We start from the raw sequence: 22,805 nt of genomic DNA, 5'->3' as shown, positions 1-22,805 counted from the left end.
TAGCCTGTTCTGCCCTAACTACCTCACGACACTGAAAACAGAAAATATTAAATCCTTTATCTGGTAGGCCAAATCATAAAATACATGCTCCTTGTGTTACAGTTCTTACTCTGCTGCATGCGTTTGTGTTTTATGGCGCGGAAGCAACTAAGACCATCGTGCACCAAAGGCATGCGCACCTTGCTGCGTGCCTACCAGTGTATGTTTTCGTTGTGTGCACCAAGCTTACTAATTTTATTAACGGTGCTGAAGAAAATCAGCGATGTGCACTTTATTTGTTTTTAAATAACTTAGATACCACACTATGTTGAACCGTCGGTCATGTTTTGGTGGTGCCTAAACCACTAGAAAGACGCAATTAGGCCCGTTACGTGATTAAATGAAATGAAATAAAATGCTGAAGACCATTATTTTTTATTTTAAAGGAAAGGAAGGGCGTCAGATTGTAAGGTAGAAAGAAGTACTTGTAAGGTGCCTAGAACACTTGCGCATCTCAGCAAACAGGGCAGACTCAATTGTAAACTATTTGTGAAAGCATTGGAACAAGGGGATCTTAGCAAAAATACATCACCATAGGAGAGCATATCAAAAAAAAGCCGGTACCACTGGAAATTGCACCGAGCTAGCAAGAAATCAAATAAATGATTGATTTAAAAAACGAACCGCGACAGAATATGGAGCTCTTCACGTCGTATCTTTAAAAATTAATATGCTTGTGCTTTATTCGTTCCGAATTCAAAGATAGAGTATGGCCGCCAAATATACCAATATTATGGGGACAGATGGACGGACGGACGGACGGGCAGAAGGGTGGGTAGGTAGGTTGGTGGATGGGTGGGTAGGTGGGTGGGTGTTGGTAGGTGAATGGGTGGGTGGGTGGGCGGGCGGTTGGGGCAGGCAAGGCAGGCAAGGCAGGGCAAGGCAGGGCAAGGCAGGGCAGGGAGGCAGGCAGGCAGGCAGGCAGGCAGGCAGGCAGGCAGGCAGGCAGGCAGGCAGGCAGGCAGGCAGGCAGGGCAGGGCCAGGGAGGCAGGCAGGCAGGCAGGCAGGCAGGCAGGCAGGCAGGCAGGCAGGCAGGCAGGCAGGCAGGCAGGGCAGGGCAGGGCAGGGCAGGGCAGGGCAGGGCCAGGCAGGGCCAGGCAGGGCCAGGCAGGGCCAGGCAGGGCAGGGCCAGGCAGGGCAGGGCCAGGCAGGGCAGGGCCAGGCAGGGCAGGGCAGGGCAGGGCCAGGCAGGCAGGCAGGCAGGTAGGCAGGCAGGTAGGCAGGTAGGCAGGTAGGCAGGCAGGCAGGCAGGCAGGCAGGCAGGTAGGTAGGTGGGTGGGTAGGTGGGTGGGTGGGTGGGTAGGTAGGTGGGTAGGTAGGTAGGTAGGTAGGTAGGTCGGTCGGTCGGTCGGTAGGTGGGTAGGTGGGTGGGTGGGTGGGTGAGTGGGTAGGTAGGTCGGTCGGTAGGTGGGTAGGTGGGTGGGTGGGTGGGTGAGTGGGTAGGTAGGCAGGTAGGTAGGTGGGTGGGTAGGTGGGTGGGTGGGTAGGTAAGTGGGTGGGTGGGTGGGTAGGTAGGTAGGTAGGTAGATAGGTAGGTAGGCAGGTAGGTGGGTGGGCTTTAGGTAGGTAGGTAGGTAGGTAGGTGGGTGGGTAGGTGGGTGGGTGGGTGGGTAGGTGGGTAGGTAGGTAGGTAGGTAGGTAGGTAGGTGGGTAGGTGGGTGGGTAGGTAGGTAGGTAGGTAGGTAGGCAGGTAGGCAGGTAGGCAGGTAGGCAGGTAGGTAGGTAGGTAGGTAGGTAGAAGTTAGTTAGTTAGTTAGTTAGATATGTTTATTTCAGTGTGCCTCAACAGCCAAGTGGCCTAAACGAGCCACACTAGGTCAGATACACCAGAATGACCACTTGAAACCATTTAAAATCAGGTATGAAAACAACAATTAGGCAAATATGTCCGTGTCAATAAGCTTTTTGTTTAGACGATCTGTAAACGAGTCATTGGACAGGTGGCGTGCAAGTCGGGATAAAATGTGTCGAAACATTTGGCGGCTTTTGCATGCGGCACACGAAAATTCAGCCACATCAGCAAGGTCCCACAGTTAATGAAACCGTGCACGACTTTTTGCAGAACCTGCATGTCACGTATGCGTCGCCTGTCGTCAAGGGTACACATATTGAGGTCTGCCAAGAGAGAATCATAGTCGTAGAAACGATGGCGACCAATATATCTATCATAATAAACGCGTATGAACTTACGCTGGACCATTTCAATTTTCGTGCAATAAGCGACAGACACGCCATTTCAGGCTACTGACGCGAACTTAAGACGCGGTCACACAAGGGTACAGTATAGAGTGCGTAGACATTCGTGCCGTCGAAATTTTTTTTGTTAGTCTAGAGATAAGACCAATATGCCTCAATGCGCGAAACGCAATTGAATTTACATGCAATCTAAAATCAAGCCTTGAATCAACAACACCAAGGTCTCGTACATGGACCACACGAGAAATTTGACCCGCCAAAAGTGTACAATCAAACGTAACTGTGTCGCGTTTCCTAGTTAGAGAAAGGACGGAAGTCTTCTTAATGTTCAGTTTTAAGCGATTCATGAAACACTAATTCTCGACGTTGTTAATGTCAGCTTGCAATGGGCGGCAGTCCTAAATGTCTCCAATATTACGGAAGAATTTCAGATCATCTGCGAAGAGCAAAATTCTCGAGTTCTTGACATTTAACGGCAAATCATTAACGAACACTAAAAATAACAGCGGTGCTAAGTTGGAACCTTTAGGCACTCCCGAAGATGATAGAAATTCATTGGACACACAACCGGAAAATCGGACCATGTTACGGCGGCTGCCAAGGTAGCTTTTGAGCCACCTGCAGTACATGGGGCAAAGTCCGTATTTTTCCATCTTCATCACAAGTACCTCATGGGAAACGATATTGAAGGCTTTAGTCATGACAAAATAGATTGCATCTACCTGACCGCGATTAACCACACGTGGCCCAGTATAATCAAGAAAGCTGCATAAAAAAATTCGTTTCCACAGATCGACCTTTTAAAAAACCGTGCTGCAGAATTGAGATCTTCTGTTTGAAGTATGAGCCCATGCGTTCGTACATAACCATTTCAAAAATTTTCGTAAAAGAACAAATCAGTGACACAGGTCGAAAGTTGTTTACATCACAAGCATCGCCAGACTTGAATACAGGAACAACTACTGACAACTGCCAATGACAAGGAAAAACACCAGGTCGCAACGATAAGTTGAACAAATGCGCCAAAACAGAGCCAAAATGTCAGCGCATTCTTTTATTACGAGCTGGGAATTTCATCAATTCCTGTTGAAAGTTTGCGCTTAAGTTTCTGAATCGCCGAAAGAACCTCATGCTCGGTGACATTATCATAAGCTGAACAGTCAGCGCTGTCTTCAAAAGTGATAATAGCAGTTGTGTTATCATGGCGCACGAAACAAGAGCTGAAGTGATCAGCAAAAGCTTGGCACACATCTTGAGGTTTATAACAGATACCATCGCGCGTCCTTATCACAGCAGCACTAACCTTATCATTTCTTTGCTTGCGCACGAAATCATAAAAACTGCATGGTTCCTTTTTAAAGTTCTGTTCAAGAAGTTTGTGGTACTCGGCTTCATCACGTGCAATCAGTTTTTTCACAAATTTTCTGCACGATGAATATTTTCACGTTGAGTTTGTGATACTCCTGTTTTTTCTTCAAGTAATGCCTGAAATCGTGCGAAAACCAGGAAGGAAACTTACACTTCCTCGATTTATGGCGAGGTGTACATTTTTTCATTTCACTCTGTACAAATGATGTAAGTAGCTCAACTCCTGCGTTTACATCCTCAATCTCAAGCAGTTCTGACCAGTCGTGGGCCAGAAGGTCATTGTTCAGCCTAAGGTAATTGCCATACGCGTATCTAAATTTTTGTGGCACCATCTCACGCACTGCGCGAAAAGACAAGGAGAACAACAAGGCAAACTGGCAACGATATTTGTCTACCAGAACAAGAGGATCGCGCACCGCTTGCTCGATAAAAAGATGCACATTAGATAGAATTAGATCTAAAATGTTTCCAGCACAGTTCTTTCCAGCACAGAGTGGACTTGGTGGCATCGGAGGAACAAGGATGCTCACCCATTTCTTCTTCATTGTGGAGATCGCGCTGTATTCGGCAGGATTCGACGATGGACACAGTGCGCATGCTTGCCAAGAGGCCGGCACTTTGAACCCCTTGGATCGCTCGACCGATAGCCGTATCATCGACGGAGCACTACCGCCACTGTTCCATTCCCTTCCACGTGTGGTGCGACCATACCAGCTGATCCAGGAGGTGACGTCAACAGAAGCGCGGTAGCGCAGCTATATAAACAACAACCCCACCGGCCGACGCTTCAGTGGACTTGGTGGCATCGGACGAACAGGGATGCTCACCCATTTCTTCTTCATTGTGCAGATCGCGCTGTATTCGGCAGGATTCGACGATGGACACAGTGCGCATGCTTGCCGAGAGGCCGGCACTTTGAACCCCTTGGATCGCTCGACTGATAGCCGTATCATCGACGGAGCACGACCGCCACTGTTCAATTCCCTTCCACGTGTGCTGCGACCATACCAGCTGACCCAGGGGGTGACGTCAACAGAAGCGCGGCAGCGCAGCTATATAAACAACAGCCCCACCGACCGACACTTCAGTGGACTTGGTCGCATCGGACGAACAGGGATGGCCACCCATTTCTTCTTCATTGTGCAGATCGCGCTGTATTCGGCAGGATTCGACGATGGACAAAGTGCGCATGCTTGCCGAGAGGCCGGCACTTTGAACCCCTTGGATCGCTCGACTGATAGCCGTATCATCGACGGAGCACTACCGCCACTGTTCAATTCCCTTCCACGTGTGGTGCGACCATACCAGCTGACCCAGGATGTGACGTCAACAGAAGCGCGGCAGCGCAGCTATATAAACAACAGCCCCAGCGGCCGACACTTCAGTGGACTTGGTGGCATCGGACGAACAGGGATGCTCACCCATTTCTTCATTGTGCAGGTTGGTGATAAATACACATGTAATGTGGAAACTCGCACAGTTAGTGTGGACGGCCACAGTCCGTCCCAGCGGTGCTGCTCAGCAGGCCGGCTTCCGCAAGCGCGCACCCGAGCTTCGTCAGCTTCGTCTTCTGTCTTCGTCCTCTCCTTCGGCAGCGCTAGCCACTGAGGCAGCAAACCCCAACTCTCTTTCTTACAATACCCCCGGGGTGAAAAGGAGCCATCCTGGCAGTCTAAGGGCACGACACGAGAGCTGGGTCGTAATAGGGCTTCCGGCTCTCTAAGTGCACAATTTCACGGCCGCGGCGGCGATGGTCAGACGAAGGCGTGATGGGCTCCACAAGATAATTAACTGGCGATGTCTGCTGAACAACGCGATAGGGGCCCTGGTATTTGCTCAGCAGTTTTGTAGACTGTCCTGGGCTGGAGGAGGGCACCCAAAGCCAAACCAAGGAGTCCGGAAGATAAGGTGGCGGTAGACCGGGAGAAGCGGCGTGGGAGCTGTTCTGACGGTGCTGGTCGTGTGAAGTAAAGGAACGAGCGAGTTGACGGCATTCTTCGGCATGCGCAGCGGCCTGAGAGACGGTTGTAAATTCGGACGTATCGGGGCGGTAAGGGAGTATGGTGTCCATGATGGAGGAAGGCTCGCGTCCGTACAGAAGAAAATACGAGGAAAAACCACTAGTGGCTTGCGTTGCAGAGTTGGAGGCGTATGTAACGAAAGGTAGAACGAGGTCCCAGTCTGAGTGATCGGTAGAAATGTACTTGGCCATCATGTCGCCGAGCGTCCGGTTAAAGCGCTCGGTCATGCCGTTCGTCTGCGGATGGTACGAAGACGTCGTGCGGTGAACGATATGACACTCCCGAAGGAGGGCTTCCACGACGCCGGACAAGAAGACGCAACCCCGGTCGCTGAGCAATTCCTGAGGCGCACCGTGACGAAGAATGAGGTTGTGAAGTATGAAACCGGCTACGGCAGAAGCCGTCGTAGCTGGCAACGAGGCAGTTTCGGCATACCGCGTGAGATGATCAATGGCGACGATGACCCAGCGGTGCCCTGCGGCAGTGATGGGAAGAGGGCCATAAAGGTCAATTCCAACATGGTCGAATGGCCGGGCGGGACACGGTAAAGGTTGCAGAGGAGCAGGTGAGTGCGGTGGTGGGTTCTTGCGACGCTGACATTCCAGGCAAGAGCGTACGTACTGGCGGACGAAATGGTACATGCCCCGCCAATAATACCGAAGGCGTAGACGGGTAAAAGTTTTCAGCAGACCGGCATGAGCGCATTGCGGGTCATCATGATAACTGGCACAAATGGCGCAGCGGAGATGCCTTGGAACCACGAGCAGCCATTTGCGACCATCGGGGAGGTACTTCCGACGGTACAGCAGCTGGTCACGCACGACAAAGTGATGGCCTTGACAACGGAGCGCTCTAGAAGGGAGGCGCGCTGAGCGGTTGGCTAGGAAATACAGAAGAGAAGTAATCCAAGGATCCTTGCGCTGCTCAGAAGCCATACCAATAGTGTCAAGATAAGGTGCGAGGCCGGAAATAGATGATGGGTCAGGCTCAGAAGTCACAGGGGAGCGCAAGAGAGCGTCGGTGTCGGAGTGTTTACGACCGGAACGATAAATGACCCGAATGTCGTAATCTTCTCAACGCAGAGCCCAACGAGCGAGGAGGCCAGATGGATCTTTGAGTGACGACAGCCTACAAAGGGCATGGTGATCGGTAATGATATCGAACGGGCGCCCATATAAGTAAGGACGAAATTTTGTGATCGCCCAAATAATCGCCAAACATTCTTTTTCTGTGACGGAATAATTAGTATCCGCTTTACTGAGCGCACGGCTGGCGTAAGCAACGACGTACTCATTGAAATCAGGTTTCCGCTGAGCTAGAACGGCACAGAGACCAATGCCGCTGGCGTCTGTGTGCAGTTGTGTAGGCGCGGAAGGGTCGAAATGGCGCAAGATCGGAGGAGAGGTGAGGAGCTGGCGCAGCATTGCAAAAGCTTCGTCGCATGCAGGGGACCAAGCCGACAAGTCGTGGCTACCAGCGAGAAGTTGCGTCAGCGGGGCGATAACGGCAGCAAAATTCTTGATGAACCGGCGAAAGTAGGAGCAAAGGCCAAGAAATCTTCTGAGTTCTTTCAGGGATGTTGGCTTCGGGAAATCAGCAACTGCGCGGAGCTTGGCAGGGTCCGGGAGTACACCATCCTTGGACACGACGTGGCCTAGGATAGACAGCTGTCGAGCGCCGAAGCGACACTTTTTCAAGTTTAGCTGCAGGCCAGCAGCACTGAGACAGCGAAGAACACTCTCGAGGCGAAGAAGATGAGACGGAAAATTCTGGAAGAAGATGACAACGTCGTCCAAGTAGCAGAGGCATGTCTGCCATTTAAGGCCACGGAGGATGCTGTCCATCATACGCTCAAAAGTGGCAGGCGCGTTGCAGAGTCCGAAGGACATCACATTAAATTCATACAGCGCATCAGGCGTGATGAAAGCTGTTTTCGGGCGATCGACGTCGGCCATCGGCACCTGCCAGTACCCAGAGCGCAGATCCAACGAAGAAAAGTACTCCGCTCCCTGCAGGCAATCCAGCGCGTCGTCTATACTAGGCAGGGGGTAGACGTCCTTCCGAGTAATTTTGTTTAGCCGGCGGTAGTCTACGCAGATTCTAATGGAGCCGTCCTTTTTCTTGACGAGCACGACCGGAGAAGCCCACGGGCTGTGAGAGGGCTGGATCACGCCGCGATGCAGCATGTCGTTCACCTGTTCATCAATGATGCGGCGCTCGGCGGAGGAGACGCGGTAGGGGCGTTGGCGCAAGGGTCCATGGGTGCCAGTGTCGATATGGTGGCGAACCGCTGCGGCACGACCCAACGGTGCTTGAGGAGAGTCGAAGGATGCGCGGAAGCGCTGCAGCAAAGCGATGAGCTGGGCGCGTTTGTGAGGTGGTAGAGCGGCATCGACAGAATGGGAAAATATATCCGGGGAGGACGGGTCGGCGACGTCGGCGGGAGGAGTAAGGGCGTTGATGTCATGGGCGTCAGGGTCATCAAGGACAGGAGAAGCGTCGTCGAGATCGATGACATCAACCGTACCAAGCGATTCTCCCCGAAGTAAAGTGGTGGGGAAAGGCAACGGGTTCGCGACGTACAGAGCGCCACAACCACCAGCAAGTGTGAGCACGGCATGAGGGAGCAAGACAGACTTGCGGTGCGCACAAAGAGGTGAGGGTGAAACAAGGACAGTAGCGTCAGAGAGGGCAGCACAAGTCAGCAGCACGAGAACAGAAGAGAAAGCTGGCACGTCGACGTCGTCAGCGGCGAGTATAGGCGCGGCGATAACAGGAGAGGCGTCCACAAGAGCATCACACCGCGGCGACAAATCAATTTCAGCACGAGCACAGTCAATAATGGCGTGACGCGCGGACAGAAAGTCCCACCCGAGGATGATGTCATGAGAGGAGCGGGCGAGAACGAAGAACTCAGTGGTGTAGGAGAGGCCTTGGATGACGAGGCGGGCAGTGCACGTTGCGAGAGGGCGAATGGGGTCAGCGCTGGCGGTGTGAAGCGAAAGGTCAGAAGGCGGCGTCATCACGTTTTTAATTTGCGGCACAAGTTGCGACTAATGATGGACACGGCAGCACCAGCGTCAATAAGCGCGTCAACAGTAACACCTTCAACGATCACTTCAATAACGTTCATAGGAGCGGTGATAGGGCTTGAGACGGTCGTTGACGGCGCAGTTCTTGCCTCCGGAACTGCGCCGCCTAGTTTTCCGCCTGAAGAGGTGGGGACCGGCGGCGCATAGGAGAGAGCGAACGGCGTCGAGGAGGCGGTGACCGACGGCTTCGGTTGTAGGAGTCGGAGCGAGGCGGAGAGGGATTCGGTGGCGGCAGAGGAGAAGAGACAGGGACGGAGGGGAATGAAGGGTCGTACAGTCAGGGACAAAAGTCTCCGGACCACGTGTTCCTCTATCGAAGCCGATAGCTCTGCTATTAGTCGGCGGCTGGTGACCACACTTGTGGAGGTAAAAGATAAATTTTTGTTCTTTCATCTGCACAAGTACGGTGTCCAGCCGCTGCCTAATAGTAGAGCTATCGGCTTCGTTTGAGGAACACGTGGTCCGGAGACTTTTGTCCCCGACTGTACGTTGGCGAGCGCCCGTAGTCGTAAGGACCGGATCTGCGCGTGCGGCACCAGCGGGCCACATGACCAGCGAGACCGGAGGCATAGCATATCGGGCGGTTATCAGGGGTGCGCCACGGATTCATAGGGCGGGGACCGGTGCGAGGCAAAGGATGGTGAGTGCGTGGCAGTGCAGGGGCGAGCTGCTGCTGAGGGTACACGTTGACAGGCGGCGCATAAGTAGGAACAACCGGCTGAGGTCGTGGCTGGATGACTGCTGCAGCGTATTTCAACGTTGCAGTGGCCAGAGGAGGTGGATTAGTGGGCGGCAGGACCTCGGCTACCTGCTCCTGGATTACATGCTGAATAGAAGGCGATAGTGATGGCGTTGGGGCGGGTTGAGAGGTAACCAGCGATAACTGACGGGCGACCTCCTCTCGCAAAAACTGCTTGATGTGCTGAAGAAGGTCGGCTGATCGTTAGCAGGACCGCCTACCGCCAAGGTCGAAAGGTTGTCGTCCGGGCAAATGACACGCCGGGTGGCATGACGCTGTTTTCGGAGCTCGTCGTAGCTCTCACACAAAGAGACGACGTCTGAGACGATTTGAGGATCTTTAGACACCAACATTTGAAATGCGTCATCCTCAAGCCCTTTCAGAATGTGTTTGATTTTGTCAGCCTCGCTCATAGATGGATTGAGCCGCTTACACAAGTCAACAACGTCCTCGATGTAGCTGGTGAAATTCTCGCCATTCTGCTGGGCACGACTGCGCAAACGTTGTTCGGCACGAAGTTTTCGGACAGCGGGGCGGCCGAAGACGTCAGTCAGGCTGGTTTTGAGAGCCGCCCAGGTAGTAAAATCCGCCTCGTGGTTGCGGAACCACAAGTTGGCGACGTCGGTCAAGTAGAAGATGATGTTCGTGAGCTTAACGACGTCATCCCATTTGTTGTATGCGCTCACGCGTTCGTTGGAGGCCAGCCAATCTTCTACGTCGGTGTCGTCAGTGTCGCTGAAGATCGTCGGGTCGTGCTGACGGACGGCACCGGAACGGATGACAGGCTGGGCAGGTTGGACCGAGGTGTCGGACATCGTGGTAGAGCCTGGTAGCCTGGGCATCGTGGCGTAGATCCACGGGGAGAACAAGCAGCACCTCCACCAAGTGTAATATGGAAACTCGCACAGTTAGTGTGGACGGCCACAGTCCTTGTCCCAGCGGTGCTGCTCAGCAGGCCGGCGTTCGCAAGCGCGCACCCGAGCTTCGTCAGCTTCGTCTTCTGTCTTCTTCCTCTCCTTCGGCAGCGCTAGCCGCTGAGGCAGGAAACCCCAACTCTCTTTCTTACACACAGTATATTCTGTTAGTGATGACTCTCGTGCTTTGATGGTGCTACCAAGTCCACAGTTCCTTGTTTCTACATTGGTTGATTGCTTTCATGTAATTAGATTGCTGCTACTAACCTCTGGGGACGTTGAACTAAACCCGGGACCGCGCTTTGACTCAGACTCAGACTCTAGCTCTAGCACTGAAATGTTGAAAAAATTCTTAAAGAGCAGACGGAAACCAAGAAAGTTTTGAAAGAGCTAACAACGAACCTGAGGAAAGTAGAATCAACAGTCAGTAGTATCCAAGACAGGATTATGGTAATAGAGACGGAAGTGAGCCGATTGAAGCATTGTGAAGAGAAACTAGCAGAATGCGATGAAGCTTGTACGAATACCAATAAGCAGATGCTAGACCTGGCAGCCAAGGTGGATGACCTGGAAAACAGGAGCCGACGCAATAACCTCCTAATACATGGTGTAAAAGAAGAGCCGGAGGAAGATGCACATGCGCTAGAGGATAAAGTCAAGCAAGACATTTTTAAAGACGTTCTTGGAATAGAAGTAGTCTCAATGGAAAGAATACATCGAATCGGAAACCTCAACAGTGAATGCTCCCGTCCGATCATGTTGAGACTTTTCGATTTTTCTGAAAAAGCTAAAATTATGTCTAGTTGTTTTAAACTGAAGGGATAAGATGTATCTATAAGTGAGGACTTTTCAAAGAGAGTAAGAGACGTACGATCAAACCTTTGGCGTTCTGCGGGACAAGAAAAGGAGAATGGAGACCTGTCAAATCAAAGACCTGTCAAATAAGGCAGATGGAGGTACTGCGAAAGCCAAAGAGCTTGCAAGTGAACATCAAGTGCTCCAGAAGAAGCACGAAGATCTGGAAACCAGAATTCTGGACGTTGAAAGGCGGCTTCTTCACTCTGAACAGTATTCTAGGCGAAACAATCTTGAAATTAGAGGAGTTCTGAAACATGACAATGAGTCTACTGCTGATTTGCTTTCAAAAATTGGTACGGCAATAAGCGAACCGATTCTGGAATCGGACCTCGAGGCATGTCACCGTGTACCGACAAAGAATTCGGACACGCCCAACATTGTTGTGTAGATTCGGTCTCGGGCGAAGCGTGACACTGTACTGAGGAAGGCTAAGAAAATGCGCCTGACCAACGATGACATCAAACTTAACGACACAGCCCCTGTGTATGTTAATGAGCATCTCTGCCCCACACAAAAGAAACTACTTTCCATGGCTACCAAGAAAAAGTATGAGGAAAATTGGAAATCCGCGTGGTCACAGAACGGTAAGATCTTCATGAGGCGCACTGAAAAATCTCCTGTCGTACCGATGAAATGTGAAGCCGATTTCAGCAAGATTTTGGCAGTGCCAGCCGATGACACAGCAAGTACGTCACAAACAACAGTATAAGACTGCTTGTCCTTTTTGGCTGCTACTTTAGCTGGAACAATGGACTATCACGAGTTTGCTTTGGCTCGAGCAATCCATCTAAGAAATATGTCCTCTGATTCAGCACTTCATATTAACGCTCGCTCGGCTGGCAACAAAGAGGACGACATAGCTCTGTTTCTGAACCAGTTTTCTTTCAAATTCACCGTCGTAATGTTGTCCGAGACCTGGTACCAATGTCCCAACTGAGAAAACTAATTATATAAAATACCTTGGAGTGGTACTGTCAAGCAATCTAAGCTGGGAACAACACATTAAAAACATATGTCCTAAGGCCCAAGGAAAGCTGTATTTCCTCAGAAGAAGATTACGCAACGCTCCTCCTAATGTAAAACTTAATGCATATAAAACGCTCGTAAGACCAACCTTAGAATATGGTGACATTATCTGGAGTCCACATCCGCAATATTTGATAGGCAAACTAGAACGCATTCAAAACTTAGCAGTGCGCTTTGTATACTCAAGCTTTTCAGACATTCCAGCGTATCTAACCTACTTCACAAAGCAGATCTTCACAGCTTGGCACAGCGTAGAACAACATCAAGACTAAAATTTCTTTTCTTACTTTATCATGGTGATTTGAACATATCAAGAGAAACATACCTCCAGCAACCATTTCGTCACTCTTCGAGAACTAACCATGAGAAAGCGCTTCATCAACCCATAAGCCATATTATTGCTCATAAATATTCTTTGTTTGCAGCGGCTAGCTGGAACAAACTACCCTCGACAGCTGTAAACTGCAACTCAGTTGAATCATTCATAGAGCATCTCAATAGTATTGATTCATCAGTAATGCCACCGTGATAAAGCTATGATCCTGACTTTCATTTCGTATTTTTTGAACTATATTTGTTTCTGTACTGAACCCGCTATTTTCGTTTCCCGGAATTGGCATTATTACCACCACGATGCCGCTATGATGATGAATTCTTATTTTGTATTATATATGTACCTAACTTGTTCCCCTGTATTGTCTCCTTTGTATCCACTCCTGCATGGGCCCTAAAAGGGCCTGCAGTATTTGTAAATAAATAAATAAATTACATTGATACAAACCATGGAAATTACTAAAATGAATTAAACATTCGGCTGTTTCTCGAGTAGCTGTGCAGTCACTAGTGAAGAAACCAGTGGACCAATCGACCTTAGGACGATTAAAGTCTTCGTAGATGTGAACCTTGTACTTCCAAAAATCGGTGAACTAAGAACGAAAACCACGCAAAGGACGATACACAGGGAAGAAGTAGACAGGACGAGCGCGGACTTGCAACTGTTTATTGAAACACATCTTTCTTCCATCACCAACCCTACGCATGCGCAACAAGCAATCTCTATCTAATCGAGTTCAGGAACTTCAGTTCCTTCTTGTACAGATGGACCGAAGCCTCGCTTACACACTTTTCGGGCCCATATCTATCAATCTGTCAGGCTTCGATGACCTCACGTGTTTTCTGGTCTTTGGCCCTTCCGATTATCTTTGTGCGCTCAGAGAGTGGCGTGCATTTATTGTCACACGAAAGACAGTGTTTTGGCAAATGCATGCCGCTGTGAGAGCCCAACCAATTTTTATGTTCTTGTAGGCGCTTATTAATGCAGCGTCCCGTTTGTCCCACGTAAACTGAGCCGCAACTAAGCGGGATTTCGTACACTACTCCCATTCTACAGGACACAGACTTGATTTTGTGGTTAACACCACAGCCTGCTTTTGTTCTTGATTCATTGTTAGTTAGCGCGCACAAACGGGACAGCTTACAAGGCGCCGAAAAGAAGATTTCCACACCGAATTTCCTTGCCACCCTCTTCAGGCCATGCGAGGTCTTATGTACATAGGGCAGTACTTCAAACTTCCGCCTCTCACGAATGCCAGGTTCTCGAGCACTAGAAGTTGGGACGAGGGTTTTCAACAGACAACCGGCAGCGGCCTGCAGAAGCGACGAGGGAAACCCAGCCGAACTTAGGCGTGCAACTTGAGCGGAAAAGCTGAGTGAAATCTTGTGAAAACAGGACTTAAATAATGTTGACCTCAAGCAGGATGAAGCAATTCCTCTCCTAATAAGCTTGGAGTGACAGGAGTCATAGGGTAAAAGGGCCTTTTTTGTTCTAGGCATGTACATCCAACACAAGTGGTCCGGTTCACTGAAAAACAATCTCAAGTCCAAGAACTGTAAGCAAGAGTTCTCAGGCAATTCTACAGTAAAATTCAAACTGGAAGCCTTGGATTTAAAAGACGATAAAACTTCATTAGTGACCTCTTGTGGGTTGTCATTGGGATTCATTTTTAAGAGTATTAAAAAGTCGTCTACGTATCGGAAAACTCGCGCGATGCGGTCGTCAGTTAGCGCCCGTGAGAGTGAACAGTCAACTTCCGCCGCCTACCATGCCGCCTACCATGAATAGGCTTGGAGCAGCGCGCACATGCGTCCGCATCGGGCGCCAGGTAGATGACGTAGTACCGTGTTAGTGTAGAGGCGAAGAAGGTGATATAAACTCAAAAATTTTAAAGAACACTAAGCTACCTTGCTCCAGGATCATTTGTGCACAGTTTACGCAATCACTGTCTGAAGGAACCATACCTGACGACTGAAAAGTGGCGAAGGTCGTTCCCGTCCACCATTTCTATGGTAAAAAATATGGTGGATCATTTGTATCGTAAAAAATTATCAATGATAGCAAGTTTTGTTTGCAATGTACTTACATAAATATAAGAAAGGTGCCAAATGTGAAAGATGCTTCTAAACGTCGATAGAACTGTCCGCATGCCTGTAGCCAGAAAGAAAGAGCCACTCATCATCGCGCTCAGTGCACTGCATGTTATACGAATACAAATGCCTTGGCATAACTTTCCCTTCCGACATAAAGAGGAATAAACATGTAACATATCGTAAATAAGGCCTATTCCACGCTTTAGCACACTTAGACGCACCATCCGCTTTTTTTTATTGTGGTAGTGTGCCTGTTGCCATAAATATTAATTAGAAATATAGATACACACCGTACTCTCGAAGGCAGTCCAATAATGTCCGGTGGTGCGGACCAAAAATCCATTTTTCTATATCCGGTGGACGGCCTGGGAGCGGTCCGCACCAGAGCAGGTGTTTCCGCTGGATAGCACGCAAAGAGGGGCTGTTCCAAAGCAAGTGTTTAGTGTGCGACTCACAGTCAGAAGCGGAGAAAAAGGGGCAGGACTCACCGAAAGGGGCATGATACGGTGCCGGCCGCGACTAGGTTAACACGTGGATAAGAGAAAGAATTCTTAGAAGCAAGACCTCTAGCCAGCTGACAAGATCGTCAGGGAGGTCGGTGCCACACGGTGGGAAAAGTGCTCGCGTGGCGCGTCCGAGGCTTTAAGGCGAAAGCCTATAATGCCTCATTCAGTGACCAAGTGAATATTTTGTCTTTGTCTGCCATCCGGAAAAGCCTTATTCAGCAATCTGTGCTACAGTGATGCGAAGTGTCTGGGTGTACTATGCCACTCTGTGTAATAACCTCACTGTCTTTTATTATAATTATTACTGCCAATTAATACATATCTGTTTTCTTAATACATTGATCTTCATAAGCGCACTTGTATCCACTTTTCAACAGTGTTTTTTTTTTCTTTTGCCACGTGCCAACTGACTGCTGACTTGTAAGGATGGTGAGACCCGTCAAGGGGTTTATCATTCACTGCTTTTTTCTCACCATCCCCAGTTTGCATGTACAAACTGAAATAAAGATTTGATTGATTGTCGTTAGCAGCCGTGTCGACAGCCGTGTCCGCGTTTCAGCGTCACTACTTAAAAAAATTACCAGGAACTTCAGCGGCTAAAGCGGTGAAAGGTGAAAGCCTGAGTGCTAGATTCTGCTACGCGATTGTTCACCTCACATTCTGTTGGTGCATTTATTAACAGCCAATTCATGACGTTTAATCTTTGCCTTTAGGAGTGGAACGCGACAGCGTGTTGCAGCGCTGCCAGGGAGTCCACGGAACGCCGCTACCCGTTCGGCGCGATGCGTTTCCTATTGACCGCAACGCTTATTGACGAAAGGAAATGGTTCTGTAATTATCTGTTCCCCGCTATGGCGGTGTGTCCTGGCACCTAGTAATTGCTATGTGTGACTTTTTGTGGGGTCGCGCTTTGGAGGTCGCGCCTCGCTCCGGCTCCTCCAAAGCGCGACCCCACCAAAAGTCACACAAAGCATTTACTGGGTGCCAGGACACACCGACATAGCGGGGAACGAACGCGCCGACGAGTTAGCTCGAGGGTATACGAGCCGAGCTTCCTCCCAATCGGACGATCTAATCGACCGAGTCGGCCCTACGTACTCAGACATTCTCAACTACTATAAGGGGGTACGGATCCGCTATCCGCCGCCTCATCCTGATCTAAATCAACTAGAGGCAGTGTATTGGCGAAGATTGCAGACAGGAACATTCCCAAACCTGCATATCCTTAGCAAGATTTACCCGACGCAATGTCGGGACACTTGCCCGTGGTGTGGCAGCAAACCATCGTTGTACCACATCACGTGGGAATGCAGTAAGAACGACAGCGTTTGTAAAGGACCGAATGCAGAACAGTGGGAGAGCCGGCTCTCCAGCGGCGATCTGGGTTGCCAACAATGTCTGATCCAGCGCGCCCAACGAGCAGCGAAGCTCAGCGGCGCCATGGAATAGGGGCACCGACCCTGTGAGAAGGAAGATGGACCTCTTCTTTCTCGTCTGCTACTAGCACCTTTCTAGAGCAATAAAAGTTTTTCCTATCCTATCTGTCATCTCGGTGGACATCTGAACCGCACCGTACAGGAAGGGAACAAGTGGAGTGAAAGAAGAAAGAGGGGCTGTAATGAAGAAAATGAATATAGTATTTGAGGAAAGGAAATTACGCAGTAACTGTCTCACATTCCGGTGGACACCCGTCAAAATTCGCGCGCAGTGACGTCATGGCCATTCCGACCAAGCTGAAACGCGGACAAATTTGCTAACGTCTTGGTCACGATAGTATGAGCCATTAAAGGCTTTAGCTCTAAAAGAAACTGCGTTGAGGCTGGGAATCGAACCAGGGCTTTTGGCACTTGAAGCGGAGACGCTACTACTCCGCCACGAAGGCTCAAGGTTTGAGCATGAATAAAGGCGCATCTAGTGTATGCATGGGTATCATAAATAAAATGAAAGGAATATCAAAAATAAAGAACAAAAATTAAAAAACGATAAAAATAATTAAAGAAACAAAAATAAAAAATAAAATAAAAGTACAAAGAATAAATAATACAAAAAGAAAATTAAGAACGAAACAAATAAAAAAATGAAATAAAGTAATAAAATATGGAAAACAAGAAAATAAATAAATAAACACTGCGCCAGGAAAAGCTTTCGCCTTGCAGCACTTTGAGATCCAGAGTGCCCCCTGATTATTTTTTTTCTTTTTCTTGGAGGAGTATTTTCTCCGGAGTAGTTGGGGCTGCTAGAAAGGGACTTGGAGAAGGTGATTCGAGACTCGCTCCATCCACAAAAGCTTGAGTGAGGTCGGCATCTCGACGAATCCATCGTCCCACCCCGTGAGCGAGATTTTTTCATTTACGTCCTGACTTAGCTGTGCCAATAAGTCGTTGTTCAGAACATGCCGCCGACTACGGATGGCACCTGAGGAGTCTGTGAGGATGTCAAGGTGGCTTCTAGATGTGGACAGAGGATGCTTAATGCGTCCCGAATGGTCAACAGCCCTTCCCGTGTCGACGGCCAGGCAGTGGAGTGAGATTTGCAATGTGTGGTAATAACTCAGGCGAAGTGATAGCCGTGCACTCAAAAGCACTCAAACTAGCGTCGACATACGCCACGTGTCGCCGTAGTGAGGTTTCAGTCGTAGACGAGACACAATCCACCCCCACACCAGACTCACTCAGGTGGCCAACGGATCGTGTGTGTGTGTGTGAGAATCATTGGCCGATCGTCTGCAACTTGCTGGTAAAGCCACGGTGGTCGTGACGGCCACCGTGCTTCCTTCCTTGCTTCCTTATTTGCTTCACCTCGAGCAGGATGTCACGAGCGGGATCTTTTTATATAGACCTGTATTGGCGGTACTAACCTTGCTGAATAGTACTTGGGTGAAATTTGAGACAAATCGTGTTTCAAGTACCATTAACGTGCGGTTAACGGTAGTCTTGGAAAACCGGTCGCTGTTCTGACCGGAAGACCTCAAAGCAAAGCAGAAAGACTCTCAACAGTTACGGACTATTTCATGAACATTGTGAGAGGTGCAGCGGCTGGTCGGAACTGAATTTATATTGGGAGATTGAGAACGCCGTGAATGGTGTACGTCACGGATATGACGATAGGACATGATGGTCAATATAGACAAATGAGCTGGGGTTCGCGCGCAGTGCTTGCACTAATTGCCCCCCTCGGACGAATGCGACCATCCTGGGATGATGGCCGACGTGAAGAGGGATGATGGGCGACGGGAAAAGGGCTTGAGGCGCAACACATGGACTATCTCCCACTACAGTGACGGTCCGTAACAAGTGAAGTGGGAGCGACATAATAGTGAACGGGGTTTGTTTGTTAAAGCACTGTATAGGGAACGATATAGTGGCTCATAAATTTTTCACATAGCGCTGGAGCGCGCACGGGTGTCCAGAGCAAAACCTCATCACCTGGGGAAAAGGAAACGGCACGATGTGTATGGTCATAGCGGTGCTTCCAGGAGGCCTGCGAAGCTTCTCTGTTCAATCGCGCCAGTTAACGGCATTGGGCGAGGTGGTAAGTAAAATGTTCGCGGAAGGGTGATGAAGAGGCGCTGTACGATTGTAGCCGATGGGGAGATAAGGACATACAACGGAGAGGAAGATTCAAAGTTGGACGCAAAATTTACCGTCGAGGTAATCAAAGCCGCACTGATGAAGATGAGGCGAGGAAGATAACGGTAGGCCTTGTGGCCAACCTCAACAATCCAGCTCTAGAACATTTTATGCACTACATCGACGAATGCTGGGACTTGGAGGAGTTACCGAACGACTGGAAAACATCAGTAGTGACGTTCATCCCTAAGTCTGGCAAAAAGATAAACATGGAAAATTTGAGACCAATATCTCTGACGTCCTGCGCCGGTAAACTCATGGAGTCGCCAGTGAGGCAAAGGCTCTCCTAATATTTGGAGCAGCACGAGCTACTGCCGCCCTCCATGTTCGGCTTCCGGCCACATTTATCAGCGCAGGACGTGCTGCTCCAAATCGATGACCGCCGCGGTGGCCCAGTGGCATGGTGCTCGGCTGCTGACCCGAAAGACACACGGGTTCGATCCCGGCCGCGGCGGTTGAATTTCTTTCGGGGAGAAATTCTAGAGGCCCGTGTACTGTGCGATGTCAGTGCACGTTAAAGAACCCCAGGTGGTTGGAATTTCCGGAGCGCTTCCCTACGGCGTCTTTCATAGCCTGTGTTGCTTTGGTACGTTAAACCCCCCAAAACCAAACCAAACCAATAGGGAAATCACCGACCCCCCCCCCCCCCCCTTTGTAAATTTTGGCCCTAGACCTGAAGGGGGCTTTTGGCAACGTTAAACATAGCAAAACTCTGACGCCACCAATTTGGGTGCGAAAATTTTCAGATATATACATACTTTTTAGAATATAGGAAAGCTTATATCAGAATTGGCAATGAAAAATTCGGGCCCATCGAGATGAGAACCGGAGGTGAGAACCGGGCGCCTCAAGGAGCAGTTATCTCTCCGCTGCTTTTTAACGTTGCCCTCATGGGCCTCCCTGAGAGGCTGAATGCCGTGGATGGCGTACGCCACGCCGTCTACGCAGACGACATTACTCGTCGTCCCGGAATAGCGCGGTGCAGATAGTGGGGGTCCTCCAAGAGGCCGCCTCGGTAGTGCGAGAATACCCTCGGCAGCGTGGTCTGGAATGTGCTCCGAACAAAGCAGAACTCCTTCACTTTAAAAAGGATAAAACCCTAGGTGAGAACATGCAAATTTACGTTAACGACAACCAGATACCAGTGGTGGAGACGCATCGGATATTAGGATTAGAGATTAATAGGCAGGGTGACAATAAGGCGACCTCGCAAAAATTAATTGCTTGTTCGGAGGTGGACACCTTCGAACAATTTAGTAGGATGATTGGCAGGGATCCGGCCAGCATGGTGGACTTCTCGAAAAAGAAACCGTTGGCCTGGTACAGGCGTTCATCTAAGGCACGTGGTGCATGCGGCGCCCCACCTCAAGCTGAGGAAGAGCGACCGCGGGAACCTCGACGCGATGATTAGGACTGTAGTTAAAAAGGCCCTAGGGCTCCCTGGCAAAGCGTTTTCTAGGCCCCTGCTCCAACTTGGTGTCCACAACTCGGTGGAGGAGCAAATTGAGGCCCACAGAAGAAGCCAAATTGCCATGCTGTCGATGACCTGCGCAGGCAGGCAAGTCCTTCGGGGCCTCAATCTCGCTCAGGTCCCCATTGTCGAACGCAGAGTCGACATCCCGGATGCATGAAAAATACTTAGACATGTTAAGCCGCTCCTCAAAAATATGAATTGGGAGTATCATCAGGGAAGGCGTGAAGCCAGGGCAAAATTTATTCAAATTTACAATGGGAATAAGAAAGGCACGTGGATACCGCGGGTCCAACGGAGGAGGGCATCTGCACCATTACGGTGGTGGACAAGGGAAAGCCGGTGAAAGGGCTCTCGGTAAGAAGTAGCGATGCGCTAATGCTGGAGGGAGTGGCGATTGCACTGGCAGCCACACACTCCGGCGCAACTTACATAATACCGGACTCGCAGCAGGCGTGCCGAAATTACGTGCGGGGTAGGATAGTGCCACTCGCCCGCAGAATACTGTTGACATTCGAGAGCAATTCGGATTCGGCTATGAGTAAAAAACAGATGGTATGGGTGCCAGGTCACCAGGGGGTTGAGGGGAAAGGTAGATTCGGCGAGTTTGTGTTTCATGGTGACAACAAAATTCAAACAACGCTAGACAACAAGACCAGACAGAGGAGGAGACAAACAGGACGCTGAACTTACAACTGAGCTTATTTGAAGGACAATTTCAATATATACATACAAAAATGGGCACACGTGCGCACAGTCACGCGTCAAAGTTCAGATAAAATCTACAAACCACAACGATCGCACGTGTTGTACCTGCTTCCAAGCTGCCCTTTGTGCAGCATTGCCATTTCTTTCGTTGACAAAGCCTCTTTTGCTAACGCAACAATTCGATTTTGTTGTGATGTGGAATGCTTCTGCGAATTCTCTTGTAGTATTGTCACTATGAAAAAATAAGAATTCTGTGTCGTCAAAGAATGGCACACATTTACATACACTGCATTGACTTGCCAGGTTCGTGTCTTTTTTTCTGCAATGAATTGGCATGCTCCATAAGAGTGACATTAATGCAACGGCCTGTTTGGCCTATGTAAGTACGACCACATGATAGAGGAATTTGGTATACAACCCCCATCTTGCAATTAACGAACTTGTTCACATGATTCACCTTGCAGACAGACTTCCGTTTGGCACCTTTCTGCTTTCTCTGAACTGCTGCCCCTAACTTACCCAGTTTATTTGGAGCAGAGAAAACAACCCTCATGCCATACTTGGCCCCTACCCTTTTAAAACGATGCGACAACGCGAGCACATAAGGCATGACAACAATTTTTTCCCCTCAGCATTTTCTTTGGGCTGATCCGAACATTTCAGTACTCTAAGAATCTTGTTTGCACCAGCCACAAGTACGGAATCAGAATACCGAGCCTCCCTACATTCTGGGCTTCGACTGCAAGACTACTAAACATTTGATGCATACAAGAGTTTTTGGTGGCCATACCAATATATCCAGTTACAATTGCGAATTTCACAAGCTTGGAATGGCAAGACGCTTAATTTACAAGATGTTTTTCACTCCTGGGAGCGTATGGCCAGCATACATGGTTGATGGTAACGAGGCCGCTCACGCGGCTACCCAAGCATTCCTTTTCCCGAGTTCCGCTCAATCCTCCGGTTCTTCCACCGCAATCATACCGATAAACCTATATATTGTAAGACAGGCCTTCAGCTCCCGAACCCTCGGCGGCACGACGAAGACAACGGCGCCGATGCTCGTGCTTGTGCGCTGATCGCTGCCTCTGGAATGAACCGAGCCGGTACCTGTAGCCGTTCGCGACGCAGCACCTTCGAAGACGTCCTACACTACACTTGGTGGAGGTGCTGTCTGCTCTCAAAATCGTGATACGCCCCGATGCCCAGGCTTCCAGGCTCTACCACGGTGCCCGAAACCCCGGCCCAACCTGCCCAGTCTGTTGGGCCTGCTGTTATCCGTTCTGGTGCCCTCCGTCAGCGCGACCCTACAATCTTCAGCGGCACGGATGACACACATGTGGAGGACTGGTTGGCGTCCTATGAGCGCGTAAGTGCGTTTAATAAGTGGGACGACAGCGTCAAACTCACCAACGTTATATTTTATTTGAGCGACGTGCCCAATCTGTGGTTCCGCAACCACGAGTCGGACACATCCAGCTGGGCAGATCTTAAAACCAGCCTCACAGAGGCCTTCGGCCGTCCCGCTGTGCGTAAGCTTCGTGACGAGCAACGCTTGCGCATTCGGGCACAACAAAGCGGCGAAAATTTTACCAGCTACATCGAAGATGGCATCGACCTTTGCAAGCGCATCAACGCTTCCATGAGCGAGGACGACAAGATCCGAAATATTCTGAAAGGCATTGGTGACGACGCCTTTCAGATGCTCGTCGCGAAAAACCCCCAGTCTGTCTCCGACGTGATAATCTACTGGCAAAGCTTCGATGAGATGCGCAAACGGCGTCTTTCCACCCGCCCAGCCGGCTTTCAC

General features: G+C 49.8%; 1 pseudogene; it reads left to right on the top strand.

The window, feature by feature from the left end:
* Nucleotides 1–11,315, top strand: part of LOC149337780 (uncharacterized) — a 69,014-nt pseudogene extending 57,699 nt beyond the window's left edge.
* Nucleotides 11,316–22,805: the final 11,490 nt, after the last annotated feature.

The sequence above is a fragment of the Amblyomma mixtum genome, chromosome 7, assembly GCF_055824585.1.
Source record: "Amblyomma mixtum isolate Tamu chromosome 7, ASM5582458v1, whole genome shotgun sequence".
Lineage (NCBI taxonomy): Eukaryota > Metazoa > Arthropoda > Arachnida > Ixodida > Ixodidae > Amblyomma > Amblyomma mixtum.
The sequence above is the reverse complement of the archived record's forward strand: the minus strand, read 5'-3'. Positions and strand labels throughout refer to the sequence as shown.